The 14,542-nt window shown below is 37.2% G+C and overlaps 1 protein-coding gene across 1 annotated transcript in view; it reads left to right on the top strand.

Annotated features, from left to right (window-relative positions):
- The first annotated feature begins 7,354 nt into the window (after window positions 1–7,354).
- The window catches only part of crhr2 (corticotropin releasing hormone receptor 2), a 105,734-nt gene continuing 98,546 nt past the window's right edge, over window positions 7,355–14,542 (top strand). Inside the window, exon 1 of the mRNA XM_081598258.1 lies at window positions 7,355–7,485. The gene's annotated coding sequence lies outside the window, so the exon portion shown is untranslated. The remainder of the gene's footprint in view (window positions 7,486–14,542) is intronic.

Genomic DNA, 14,542 nt, shown 5'->3' with positions numbered 1-14,542 from the left:
GGGACATGTTTTACTGTCAATCATCTTGTCAACTTAAGTCAATGCACTGCAGGTTATTTTTTTTCCCCCACTGCTATTTTGCTAGTCAGCTATTCACTGCAGAGCTGACAGAGTCAATGTATAAGAGTGCTTTCACATAAAACATCAGGTTTTATACACTGAGAAGGAAGCAAATAAACAGTAAAATTGATTTTTGAATTTAAAAGGAGAGATAAATTGTAGATCTTAAAAACGTAACTTTCAAAAAGCTAATTTACTCACTTATTTGATCAAGCAAGTACCTTGTTGCAAAGTAAATTGTGACACAATATTTTACAAGTATTTGCATGCTTCTCCAATACGTGGAGAAATGACAAAGAAAATTCACCATTTATTTTTTTTAATTTCCAAACATTTTTTTTTACTTATTGTTACATTAAACCACCCTGAATTAACACTTTGTAGAACCACCTGGTGCTAAAATTACAGATGAAAGTCATTAAAGGTCTTTCTTTTCCAGTTCTGCACATCTAAAGACTGAATTTTACACATTTTGCTTTGCAAAATAGCTCAAACTCATAGAGGAAAGCATCTTTGAATATCAATTCAATAGACTTCCTGTAGATTCTCAATTGGCTGTACGCTCAACTTTAAATAGGGCATTCTAACACATGTAAGATTTGAACTAATTAATTTAAGTGCAGCTGGATATATACGATTGCTGTCCTGATTGAAGGTGAAGCCCAACCCAGCGTCATGTCTGTAGCCTCTACGATGCTTTGATTGCGCAATATTTAGCTCTGTTCGTCTTCTCATAACTCTTACTAAATTGGATTTCCACAGCATAATACGGGGATGAAAAAGGAGTGTTTTGCAGTGTTTGTTTCTGTCCACACATAACATTGTGATGGTAGGCCAGAAGGTTTTGATCACAAGTGTCCTCTGTGTGCCTTGTGACAAATTATAAACAGACTTTTACTGACCCATTCTCAACAATAAAACTCCTCTTATCACTTATCACAGTTGTTCTGTCAACATTTCTGTCATTTGAGATGTGAATTTCTGAAATTCCTCTGGGACAATCATGGGCTTTCTTTATCATGTCTATCTTGTTAATTCCTTTCTTGGCTCTCCTGTCTGTTTAGGTGCAAAGTCATTTCTTGCCAGGCTTTCCAGGGTGCCATACTCTTTCCACTCTAGATAACGGATCAAACATTATCTAGATGTTCAATCTAGATAATATCCAATGTTATCTAGATTGAATTCAATGGCCTTTATCAGCCAAAATGTTTTTTTTAAAATAAGCTTTGGATATCTTATGCTGTCCAAAGCTTAAGATATTGTTTTATAACCTAAAGCTGCTTTAAACTTCTACACAATTGTCCACCAATGTCTGAGACTTTCACATGTCAGTTGGAGTTACAGTGGGAATATATAACATGTAAATAATATTTAATTTCTGAAGGCAACTGGCTGCTATGTAATTTATTTAGGGGTATCAGAGCAGAGGAGGGAGATACAAATGCATTTGCATGAGTTTGGAAATAAAACATGTATAGTTCATTCCATTTACAGCTGGGTCCTGTAAATCATCTTCAAATATACTACATGCTGACACAACAATATGTGTTATTTTTGTATGTAGAAACAATGTATGTTGTAAATGTATATTTTTATATGTCTTAAAATATAAAGGTAAATGTTTTGCATTTATATCAAGCAGATGCATGATATACTTAACTTTACTTACATGTGAAAGTTTTAGAGGTTTCTGCAAACTTCCATACAACAACTGTCTCTGACAAAACGGTATCTGCAGTTATTTATGAGGTTTTGACAAAATCCTCTAACATGGTGCTAGCTTGTCAGTGCTGGTATGTGGGTGTGACAGTATATGCACTGGTTTGTATCAGTGAGAATATTGGGTTGTAAATTAACAGAGAAACCTTTATCAGCCAAAATGTTTTTTTTTTAAATATATGTTGTAATTTGCAATACATCAGAACTGTGACGTTATGTTATTACAACCCTTTAAATCCATGTCATCTCAGTAATTATTTGTACTTTAAAACAAGTCAAGTTTGAGCCTATGTTATTTCATTTAAGGTAAAACTTGCATGCAAATATTTTACCCTTTCCACTATATGTATAATGTAATGTTCATTACTGTCAGCATAATAAATGTGTCAGTAAATCTTAATGCGTAAAAGCAACTCAAAACAGCAAAAGAGACACTTGAATTAAAATAGTGTCAACTTTCCTGGCAGCTCCTAAATAGGTAAACAATTTCCAAATTGACAGCACCCAGAAATGATTTAACATTTTATGCTACACAATGTGAGTGCTGAGTTTGCAACGCAGGCATACACACACACACACACACACACACACACACACACACACACACACACACACACACACACACACACACACACACACACACACATGGATGCACACATGGCAAAACATGCCTTTGCAACTGATTATATAATTTAGTTGATCAAGTAAATTCATAATTTTCAATAAACTAGCAAAACAAATGAAATCATAATGAAACGTATGCTGAGGTTGCTGCTCAAACATTTTTCAGTTCAAAGAGATTTTGCAGTTCATTTTGCAGGCCCACCCAACGTAAAAAGTCAATAGATTTTGAGCACAAGCTGAGAACAAAATGTGTTAATGTAGTACTGATGCAACCAACAGTACAAAAAATGACAGACATTTTAATGACATGGTATTCAGCCTCTTATAACTCAATATGAGATGAGGGCGCTTTGATAAAAAAGCTTGCAGCTCTTTGCCACAACACCTAACACCTTGCTTATCTAACGGCCATATAAACCCAACGATTATATGGCACCGACACATTAAGAAAACAATTAAAATAGGTTAAAAATGGTTTTTGATGTCCTGTGAGTATACTTTCTTCAACAGTAGTATATTTGAAGGGGAAAATTATCTGATGATTATTAAACTTACACCAATGGCTTGCTCAAAGAGTTTGATGGACAGCTTGATTTAAACAAGGCGATAGTTGACGAGTGTCTGAGATCAACCTCTCCTCGGTGCCGTACTTTTGAACAGATGAAAATATTTAAAAACTAGACTAGTACTTTGAAAGCTTTGACAAAAGCCAGGCTAAGAATTTTATCTAAAAATATTTAACATCACCACATGATAAGGGGCTAAAAGGAGGTGAAAACTGCAACATATCAGCACAAAAATGCGTCTAAAAAGCACGGCAGAAAATTATTCACAGATCATAAAACGTGGAGATATCATATTCTATGAGAAGGAGAAAGATTTGGAAAAACTCTGGCATAAAGTCAAGCATCACCTTCAGCAAGCTAAAGGAAATGAGAAGGTAAAAACCAGGAACTGGTGAACAAATGTTCATTTCGGACCACCATCAGCTCAGTCATATCATGTGCAAGGTGCAAAGGGACTCAAAATTCTGAGAAAAGAGGGGACAAAAGACAAAAGACACGTCACTGGGAGACTGGTCGTGGAAACAGAGGAAGTTGCCGACTGGAAACTGTGAAAGAGTTATACAGCATGACTGGGCTGCTGACGGGAAATAATATAAGACCAAGGAGACTGGTCAGAGATAGATAAGGTGAGATCATGACACTGACAAGGCGGCAAGGTGCAAGGTGGGGAGCAGATTATACCATACAATCAAAACTTGTACAGCCTGCTGGGAGTGTATGGTATCTTTCATTTAATATGTCAATTAGTTTTAATAAAAATAAACCGATCACAAAGGGATTATTAAAGGTTGATAGCTTTTAATAAAACACATTTTAGAAGTATAATTTTAATACTGCGTTATTCATGAAAGGAAAAAGTTGGGCAAATGTGGAAAGGTGCATCTACCCTCACTGTTTAATGGAAAAGATAGATGTATTCAGCTCTTCAAAAAGAAATTCTTGTGATAAAAGTGCCCTCACATACATTCACTTCGAAATTTTACATACACAACTTCAGTTACCTGCCGTTTCCTTCAGTTATTATAAAATTGTTGTATATAAAACATGACTGAAAAGGAAAAATTAAATTTGTAATTTGACGCCTTGAAATTGGCCTTTGTTTAAGAAGTTCCTACTCTTTCCAGCATGGCACCTTCAGCTCATGATCACAACAATACTTCTAATTATGCCATTAACGGCCATTCTTTGGTGTGGTAGATGGAGAAGTATCTCTAACAAGCTCAACAGACTCACGGTTCCACCAGGGTTGCTATAAAGCCCAAAACTGTTGGTTTCACACAATTCCCCCTTTTTAAGTAAATCAGACAATTACAGAACAACAACTTAATACTTTCAGGAATCCAGGCATTATCACCATGACTTGCTTACATTCAAAAAGAACATCAGAATAGCTAAGAACAGGAATTTGAATGACTTAAAGGTGTTTGTTGTTGCTAATAAATATAGCAAAAAAATGTGGATTCTTGCTAACTATAATTTATTTTCCAGCCTTTGCTAATTGTAGTTACCAAGCAAATAAATAAATGAAAAATACATTCTCCAAAATTCCCCTCCCCGCCCCTTCCAACAATCCTCTTCTTGTCACAACAAACATCACTGCATCTAGTTTGATGTTTTGTCATCTATTTGATTTGGTATAAGGTTCAAACTTTCCTAACCAACATAAACATTAGTCCATTTTTACAGCTTTCTGTTGCAGGGTAGGTATAATTTAGCAAATGGAACATAAAGTAATTAGTGATGTTCTGGTCTTAGTGATTGAGAATCCCCTTCTACCACTTATTAATCTCTGCTCTTGTACCCATATACGTAAATATGTTTTGCTGGTTTCACTTTTTTAAGTTTTGTTACTTACTCACCCAATCCCTTTTTTCTGTCCTTGTTGACCATTCTCTTATCTGTATCTTATTGACACAATTGGGATCAAAGGGGAAGGTAGGCACAAATGGTTGCCATTATGGTTTTATGGGTGACCTTACATCTCTGCCCTGGGCATGAAAGGGATGTCACCCCACTGGTCAAGACACAATGCAAGGAACTGGGATGCGAGCTCTGAGATCTTTATGACAGCAACTGATCAGATAGCACAAAAGAAGACTGCGTCAGAAGGAAGCTTTGGTTAGTTTTCTTACATTACAGCTGCTCGCCTATGGAAAATCCACATATACTCAAACTTTGACATTGCTACTATTACCTCTACAGAGAAAAGTAACTGAGATTGTCTTGTAGTGCCACAGTCTATCAAGACATATCCATGCACCTTGAAAAGTGTTATGTTTTAGAATGTTAACATACTGTCAGTTGATGATTGGTAATATTCGAGGAGTAAGATTATTAATTCTGGGAAAGAAACATACGTTAAATACCATTGATTCTGACACAGCTTCTCATATATAGAGGCCTGTGGTCTGATGTCTTTTTGTGTAAAACTTGGCTCTGCTTACATCTTCCAATGAACAAACAGAATACTCCCCGTAGGGAAACGAGGGAGAACCCCCCTCTTCTTCCCCTTCCCATGCCACAATCTTCTCCAGGAGATCCTGTCTCTGTAAGAGTCATTGGTGAGGGGCGTCATTGTCTTTGATCTAGTGAGAAGCGGTGGCCAGAACAATGTGGGGGGATGCTGCTGTTTATTGGGCAGTGTCCCAGGCTGTCTACCAGATTCTTGGTAATAATCAATAGATATTCCTAGTAGTCTTTTTCTGGTTGAGGAAGAGAGTCACATTTGGTATTCAGGTTGCTTTGAGTGGCCTTGTTGTCCAAGGATCTATCCTTGAGTCATATAGGGAAAGTCGCGAGAGTATGTGTGTCCAGAAACGTCTGACGTCCTCAGATATTTTAAAACAAGGTCCCGTATCCCTGCCAGCTCCGGACCTGACGTTCGTAACAACTAATTACCCCACTGGGAATAGCAAAACATGTAACAACGGAAGAGCATCCCAATGTAATCTGATCTGATCATATAGTACACACCAATATTAGTAGGAGAATTTCAGAGAATCCAGATTTTCAAAAACATCTGACTCACAGAGATTTTCCTGACTCCATGAACTTCCAAGAACTTTGACGTAGGATAGAAACTAACAAACGAAGAAACGAACATTTCAAAATTGGCCGCTATAACCTAACAACAGGTGTTAAGATGATCAGTTACACTTGGAAACTTTAAAAAAACCCTTTAAGCCCTTGGCTATGACCGAGGAACTTTCTTTTTAATGGTTGAGGAAGGGCTGAAGGAAGGAAGTCAATAAAGTTTTATTAAAAAGAGTCATTGTATTTTTCTTGCAGTAAGTAGCTGCCATAAACCATTCAGCACTCTCCAACAATTTGAAGTCCAGTGGAGTACCTCACAAAAGCATTCATTTATTTCATAATATAACCACAAAGTGTGTTTTGGGGATTTTACAGAATAGACATTTAGAGGCATCCCTGCTCCAACAACCTTGAATCAAGAAGCACTATTCCACTGTCAACTTGGACGGTGACTGATTAATGTGCGGTTCGGTTCTACCCTTAGGTGAACGTCTCCATTAAGGTTCTGTTTGTCACTGCCGTGGGCAGGACATGAACGTGCTGCAGCTGTGGTCAACTCTCCGCTGATGGCTGCAACGGCACACAGCTATGGAGAACCTTCAGGTTGTGGTTATGATGAATTCAAATAAACCCAGATATTTATTTTTGTCTTTAGGAAGTCCTTGCTGGCCCACACGTAATGCTTAAAAATTCAAATCAGCTAATTATTTTGATATACATTTAAATATACATTCCAGCACTTAGATGTGCACCCTTTTGGATTTAGGTGCAGTCAAAATACGTAAACCAAAACCCACAAATTAACTTTATTAAAAAAAAAATCCAAAGAAAAAATAAAATTACTGTGTAGATCCACCACAACTCTGACCACAGATGCACCATTTCTCTCTTCTTCGTTGCTGCCCGTTCTTCAAAGATGAGCTGCTAACAGCGCTGCTAATTCAAGGTCATTCCGCTCCAAAACTTACCGCATGTGTTCCTGGTGCTGCTCGTGATTAAACTCATAACTACACTCCTCCAGACTGAACAGATAGCATACTGTATCTGCAGTCCTCAACTAACCTGTATGAGAAATGTTGGTTGGAGTTTGCTATGAGGTAATCACGAGCCAGTCAACAAATGTGGTCAGCTGTCAACAAAATTGTCTCTGTGCAGTATCCCTGAAGTACGTACAAAAATTTGAGAACAGTCAAGCAGAGCCGAGCCGGATCCGCTAATGGAAAATTTATCTGCCCTGGGCAGAGCAGGACAGAACCTGTTAGGGGCGCTCGGCTGGAAAAGCACCTAAATAGCTAGATTTCCTCACTTGCAATCACTAATGAACAGTTCATTTGACTCAAGTGTTTTGGGGATGGGATGCATCTACAACATGCAGGACTGTACCTCTTGATGAATGGACTTGGCCACCCCTGTAATAGACCAGCATAAGACATTTCATGAGTGTGAAGTGGAAGGACTACTTGATGAGGATCGCAGTTTCAAGGTAATTTGTGAAGTGTTGTGTTTTCTCTCACACAGCTGTTTTGTAGGACATACAGTTACGTTTTGGTCTCATCAGACAAGAGCACCTCCTGCCACATATTTGCCGTGCCCCTTGCATGGCTTTTTGCAAACTTCAAGCAGGGTTTGCTCTAAATTTATTTCAGCAATTCCTTTCTCCGTATTTTTTTCGTAACCTTTTTTTTTTCGTAATTACATCACAATGCAAGCATTTCCTAAATGTGTTGCTGACAGCATTAAATCTTACATACAAACCATTGTGTGTCTACTGTTGAAATCGCCAAAGCTTGATAATCAGTGGGTGGCGGACTGGGAACTCAAGGAGAACTTTGCTGTTGTCTATCAAGCAGGTGTTGGCTCCAGAGGCACAGGATCTTCTCACAGAGAGCTTCTCCCGGGGGTGTAAAAATGACTCTCTTGTCTCCTATTCTGTAGTATTGACGGCCTTATCAGGGGAAGGAAACAATCTGGGAGCTACTTCCCTGCATTGTATGTTATTGTTTCCCCTAGTGAGAGGTGGCGGCATTAGTCAGCAGAGAAAGATAACATTTCAGCTCTGTCTCAAGGTGTTTTTGCTTATGCTTTTGAAGAATTTCAAATTTGGCTTGGCTCAAGAAAGGTGGCTTATTTTAAAAATAACAGTAACAATAAGGCAAACAAAAATGAACTCTTGGACAAACATTTACAAAAAAGGGTTAATATTATGAGGTTCTTGAACCTCAGAATATTCACTAGCTGCAACGTTGACACTATTTTACTACAAGGAGCAACTTTTATTTCACCTAAAGTTTGTTTAACCAGTGAGTCGTGTTACTGAATAGCAAGAGGCAGACCTATTCACTTAAAACTCGCAAAGGACGGTGCCAAGATTTCACTGTGCCAGATTGGTCGAAGAACAAAGAATTTCCTCTGCCATTTATTTAATGGATAGCTGGGCTTTGTTGTCGCATCCATCGTTGGCACTCTTCCCACTGCTTATCTCCATAGATATCCAACATTTACACAAATTAGTGAGAAGTGCAAGACAAGGTGACTCAATGTGCAGACTAAGCAGTGAAATGTTGCAGTGATCTGAAAAATGCATTTGCGTGCAGCTTAATAACATGTTTGTTAATGTTCACTGTTTGACAATGTCCTGGCCTGCCGATGACGCAAATCTGACACTTCCTTAGGGAGCTAATGAGTTTCTTTGGTGAATTAGCCTCTAAGGAATTCCTCTGAACAGCTCAATGTTTTACTTTATCCATCTCTGACAAGATGATTATTGATATTCTTGGGAATGACATTGCTTGTAAAACTTATGAATTTAGGAAAAGACAAAACATGTGTTTTATTATCCAGCAGAAAAGGAAATCCAAACACTTATTTTATTATTTAATTCAGAATTTTATGTCTGACTAAATAGATATTTGGATATTGATAATTATAATATCAAAGCAGTAAAAATGTCAAATGTACAAATCCTCAAGTTTATTCATCTTAAAAAATATGTGCAATCAACCAGACATGTTACAAACTCATTGGAGAGAGCCCAGGTTTTCTGTCTGGTTCAGGACAGGTAATTGTAAAACTGCCTTTTTATTGTCAAAATAGCTCATTTGGTCGGATGGAAAAACATGCAATTTCTTTCACAAGCCACATTTCAGAAAGTGACATTTCAATACATTTTTAGCCTCTAAACTTTGGACATTTTCTCCAACCCCATAGATTTTCTGATATTTGTCATATATAATTATATCTGAAGAAATTCCTGTGGTGTCTTTGTTTAGTGAAATTAGTATTTAGAATGTAATTTGGCAGACCTCATATTGTTAATGTTCTGAGTCGCACACGGGGTTGGGATTCATTGACTACAGCTGTTTTTCTTTTCTATTTGGAGATCAAAGGGTTTTAGGCCATCAGTATGAAAGTGCTACACTGTCTGACCTCTCTCTGTTTTCTCCAGATTTCCCTTCTCAAACAATTTTCACCCGTTACAAGCTGTTTGATGTTTCACTCCATGTCTAAAAAAGAAACTGGAGACAGACACTGCAATTTTACCTGCAAAAGTTTTTCCTAAGCCCACTGTGTCATTGGGAATTTATTTTTTACTCTCATACCATCTAAAACATAATAGAAACTATAATGTTTTAGCGTCTATTTTACATATTTTGAATCCAAAAACACATTTGTAAAAGTGTAGCTGCAATTAACCTCTGGAATAAAGCCACCGTTTATGTCCTGTAGGTGATGTGCCAGCTGAAGGTGAACATTTGGGCTTTTAAAACCTTCCCTGGATTGCACAGAGTGTAGATATGTAGCACTTTGATAGGTGGTGTCATCCATGCTTCAGCATAAATCTGTCCGCCCACCAGTGGGTAAATAATTACTGGCACTGAGATTTTATTGGTCAATTCTTAACGCCATTGGTGAAACTGTTACACCTTTTGATCTAATTAAACGCAGATATAAAACCTCTTTGATAAATATATCCCTTATGTAGGACAGTTTATGTCCAGGCTTTCAAGTTCTAAAATATTTGGTTATAAGACTGTTTTTGGCAGGATCCTAGAAAAATCTTACTATTTGAGCTTCACCTTTATGATTTGAAACAAGACAAAAAGTGAGTGTCTTTTATAAGAGTGGCTCACCTTTCTTTTTCCAAAAAAGAAAAAAAAAATAGCAGAAAGACACTTGGTTTTTTTCTTGGGTCTTTTATGCCACTCTGTTGCTGCAGTTTTCAGCAAAGCTCCCATGGAGAGCAATAAAAGCTATTATAGATTCAGCTTGGGTGTAGGGCCTCTTCGCTGAAATGGGATCAATTGCACGAGCAAAAGGCTGTTTCAGCCCTATGCTAATGAGAGAGCTCTGCCAAGATGTTGAACAGTGCTAAAGCCTAAATCTACCGCAAACACTCTTGTTTAGAAGATCTAAGAACAGATAGAGATGGCTTTTTTAGCCCCGTTGTATCAAATGTGACTCACCAGACTCAGACTGCACAGCTCTGTGTCTAAGATGCACATGAAAAGACACAATATCTGAAAATCTCTGTGGCGGTTCCTTCATCGCCAAGCAGCGACTCATTCTTAGTATGAGCATACCTACAAGACACAAAAACAAAATACATTAGACCACTTTGATTAGAAGGACTCCAATTCAGCTATTTTAAAACATATCCACTCAGCTTAACCCTTGTGTGTGTGAGTAGTACTGAGGCAAATGTAGAGGACTATGGCAAATGATACAAATTTTACGTGTCTGGGGTAGGTTGGACCCCATTTCTACATACAAGGGTTAAGGAGAACCAAAACGTATCTTAATGGCACTACTTCAGGGATGAGGTCTCTGCAAGCGAAGCACCCGACGCTACTGATGTGTCCATGCACAGGCTGCAGTGACATCAGTTTTCTTTTCCACAAAATCTTCTTTTACACAATGGGTTAAGGTAGCGACGCAGCAGATGTTGTCCACAAATCACGGCTCGTTTGGCACAGGGCCAGTCATTGTGTCTTTTGGCCAAGTTCAAAACATACGCTCCAGACTGGACTGGTTGACTTGTTTTCTTCTGGCTGGTCCGATAGGAGTGTTGCATCCTGTCTCAGTGTGCATTCATTCGTCACTTTGTATCGGCTGGCGAAAACATTTTATGTCTTTGCAGAAAAAATATTTTTCGCCAAGAAATAAACAAATCATTATTCTCAAACTTGAAGATTTGATTTGTGAATGCAATTGGGGCCAGAGAAGGGAACTGTTGTCACACATTCTTTCACAAACTATAGTCCTTGTTGAATTTATGTCATTCTTTTGTGTCCAGATAAAACCATAATCAGGTTTTCTTGCATAATAGAGCAAACAACTTTTTTTTCATATCAGATAATGCTGCATTTTCACATGGAGGAACAAACACTCTAAAGTAAACTGGTCCTTCGTTCAGTACAAATATTGCAGAATATTGAATAAGAGGACTGTATCAGTATTTTTGAGCAAAATAATGTCTTCCGTTCTCTTTATAAAGAAACAAAAGTTTTGTGATTAGAGGGGTTATTTATATTGGTTCAGGACAAGATATTGTTTGATTTAGAAAATTCTGGATCTTTTTTAATTAATAAATTAATTGTTACGTTTAGAGGAGGAAAATGTACAACTGGCTCTACAAGCTAAATTCCACAGTGACAGATTGTGCAAAGTAATTATAGAAAATAAATCTTATACAGTATAATTTACATTTTTGAGATTGTCTTTGAATCCAAACCCTTCTGTCTGTTTTACAATATTCTATTACCGTTTAGATTTACTCTGATATTTCTGGGAAAGTGAAATGGGTGGACAGGAAACATTACTATTGACAAAGCACTTGTACAAATATTAGGATAACACACTGATGAACTCAAAATAAGGAAGGTATGAGATTCATGTTATTGCAACCCAGTATCCTGCCATTGAAAGACAGGATGGGTAAAATTAAAAGTTAGAAATTATGATTTCCTTTGATTTAACTACCCAAAAACTGCATTGCATTTTTTTTTATCTTCTTGTATCGTGCTGTAAGGACTTAGTCGGAAAAATTGCAAAGGCGATGTGAAAGATGAAGAAAAGCTGTGGTTCTGGTCGAAAGTTTACATCTATTCATCATCATCATCATCTACAAATAGATCATTTGGATCTACAATAGATGTTTTATGATTAATGTGAAATGTTCTGCCCTTATTATAAATAGTATAACTCTTAAAATCCTTAGTTTTCATGTTCTAACTGAACTTTTAAGCATAATCCATACATTTTAACAGGGTTGCAATTAGGTCCCTTGCAAAAACTTAACCTGCTCCGTCCTTTTTACAAACAGTTTTGATGTACCTTAGAGTTTTGTGTATTTATTTTTGCTGTGTGAGTTGTGGTTGTTGATTTCTGTAATAGTGTTAGATTACCCGAGTTCTTGCTGGTTGCAGCTCATCGCTTCACAACTACTCAAACTTTAGTATTTAATTTAGTTGCAGCTATCAACATTTGGTGAGGGCCTCTATTTGTTTCTAGACTGCTAACCTTTCTGCAACAATGCTGAAATGGATCCTGCTGCTGATGGCTCAGATGAGAAGACTCATAGAGTCGACACAATACCTAAGTGCAGAAGCAAACAATACAACGAGTGAGGTGCGGATATGTTATCAGAGTTATTATGTACGTGAAAAAGCATTATGTAAAAGCAAAGCTGCAAGCATGCACAACATGTGAGAGCTAGGATTTGTTGCAGCTCATAGAAAATTACAGCGTTGTTAAAATTAAGTCGCCATCCTTAATTCCACATGTTGATTGATACTAAACTTGGTGTGGTAGGTCTTTTGGGAGTGCAGGTCAAACATAAAACTTGTTTCAAGCTCTTGGTATCTTTCTTGGATGCTCATAATTATCTGATAAGTCAGTTAGTACTTCTTGGAACTTGGAAAATGTTATCTTTAACACTTCTGGAATGTTGCCTTGTGGGAGGTTCCTTGCAGTGGAAACATACTCTTTACGTGCAGGCCACATTTACATCTTCTTGCTGTTCATAATAGCAAAAATAAAATAAAAAAGAGATATTAGAAGATTATCCATTTTTTTGTCTATTTCAAATCTGTCAGAAACTTAAAATTCCTTGACCCTTGTGAACGGAAGTATAGTCTAGAAAGATTTATGTTCCTACCAGATGGTTTGACCATTGGAGCCCAGAGAAGCATTAACAAGGTGGGGTCTGCGGTGCAACGTAAATGGAAGTCCATTGGGAAACAATACTGTTAAACTCACACATTCATGCCGCGTGACATAGGTCTGATTGACTCTCGTCACCCCTGCAATCAACATAATGCTCCAAACAGCCTGCCCTCCAGAATGGATTTCATTGTTTACTACACTGCAGACACTTTAAATAGCTCAGAGCTTGAACTTCCTTCACACTATGCTTTGTGATTACTTCCAATATCAAAACAAGTTCATGGAAGTTTGCCAACAGCTTTTTCTTCAGTTCGGATTGTAGGAATTACCCAGCTCCTCGTTGCATGCAGCGCCAAGTTAATTATTTCTTTTCTTCCTTACATGTTATGAGAAAGAAGGAAAAAAAAAACAAAACAAAAACACAAGCAACATGTTCCTAAAACATGAGTTTGACAAACAGCCCATGAACGCCTGGGTCAGCTCTCCAAGTCTCATTCTCTAACCTCACCATTGCCCTCTAGTGAACAATGAAAGTTTTGATCAGTAGTAAATGCTTATAGGTTTCATTTTAGTTCCAAGAAAATATGCATATTTCAGCAGTTGGATCTAAATAATTAAACCATTCACACACCATTTAACGTCTGAAACTTTTATATTTTAAAGCATCAGGCTGCAAGAGGGTGGATATGCAAAATCAGTTTCAAGTTTCTACTAACTTGAGAACTTTTCTTTATCCTCCAGCTATTACCCCAGAGCCTGCCAGAGCACAAAGCTTAGTTTGCTACTTCTGAGCCTTTGTATTCACATTAAGACTAAGCACAGCTAAGGGATTATGTGAGTCACTATCAAGATCTTCAGACATATCTTTATCATCTAAGGAAATGATAAAGATATCTTACACCAATCTTTTGAGTGCTCACGTAACTCTACATCAATACATGAAAGACAAATAACATAACGCACTGTTCTTAACAGATTTTATTTCTAAATTAGAAATTTATAAAAAATAACACTTTGAATAATTAGACAATGGTGAAGAATATGAAGCCTAGAGTTGCAGTGTCTTGTGAACACAGTTTCATCCCTAAAACCTTCTTCCTATTTGGTAAATCCATAAACTTAGATGTATGTATTTTATTGAGATTTTATGTGACAGACCAAAACAAAGTAGAACATTTTTGTAAAGTGAAATAATAGTGATAGATGTTTCACAATATTTGTCCCTCCCCCCCCCAAAAAAAATATGGCGTGCATTTATATTCGCTCCCCTTTAATGTAATGCTCTTAAATACAATCCAGAAATTTAATCTGACAAAATACATTGTTTGTGGCTGTAAAGTGGGAAAATATGTTAAACTTCAAGGGTATGATTACTT

This window comes from Poecilia reticulata, chromosome 17 (genome assembly GCF_904066995.2).
Source record: "Poecilia reticulata chromosome 17, P_reticulata-male-v2, whole genome shotgun sequence".
Lineage (NCBI taxonomy): Eukaryota > Metazoa > Chordata > Actinopteri > Cyprinodontiformes > Poeciliidae > Poecilia > Poecilia reticulata.
The sequence above is the reverse complement of the archived record's forward strand: the minus strand, read 5'-3'. Positions and strand labels throughout refer to the sequence as shown.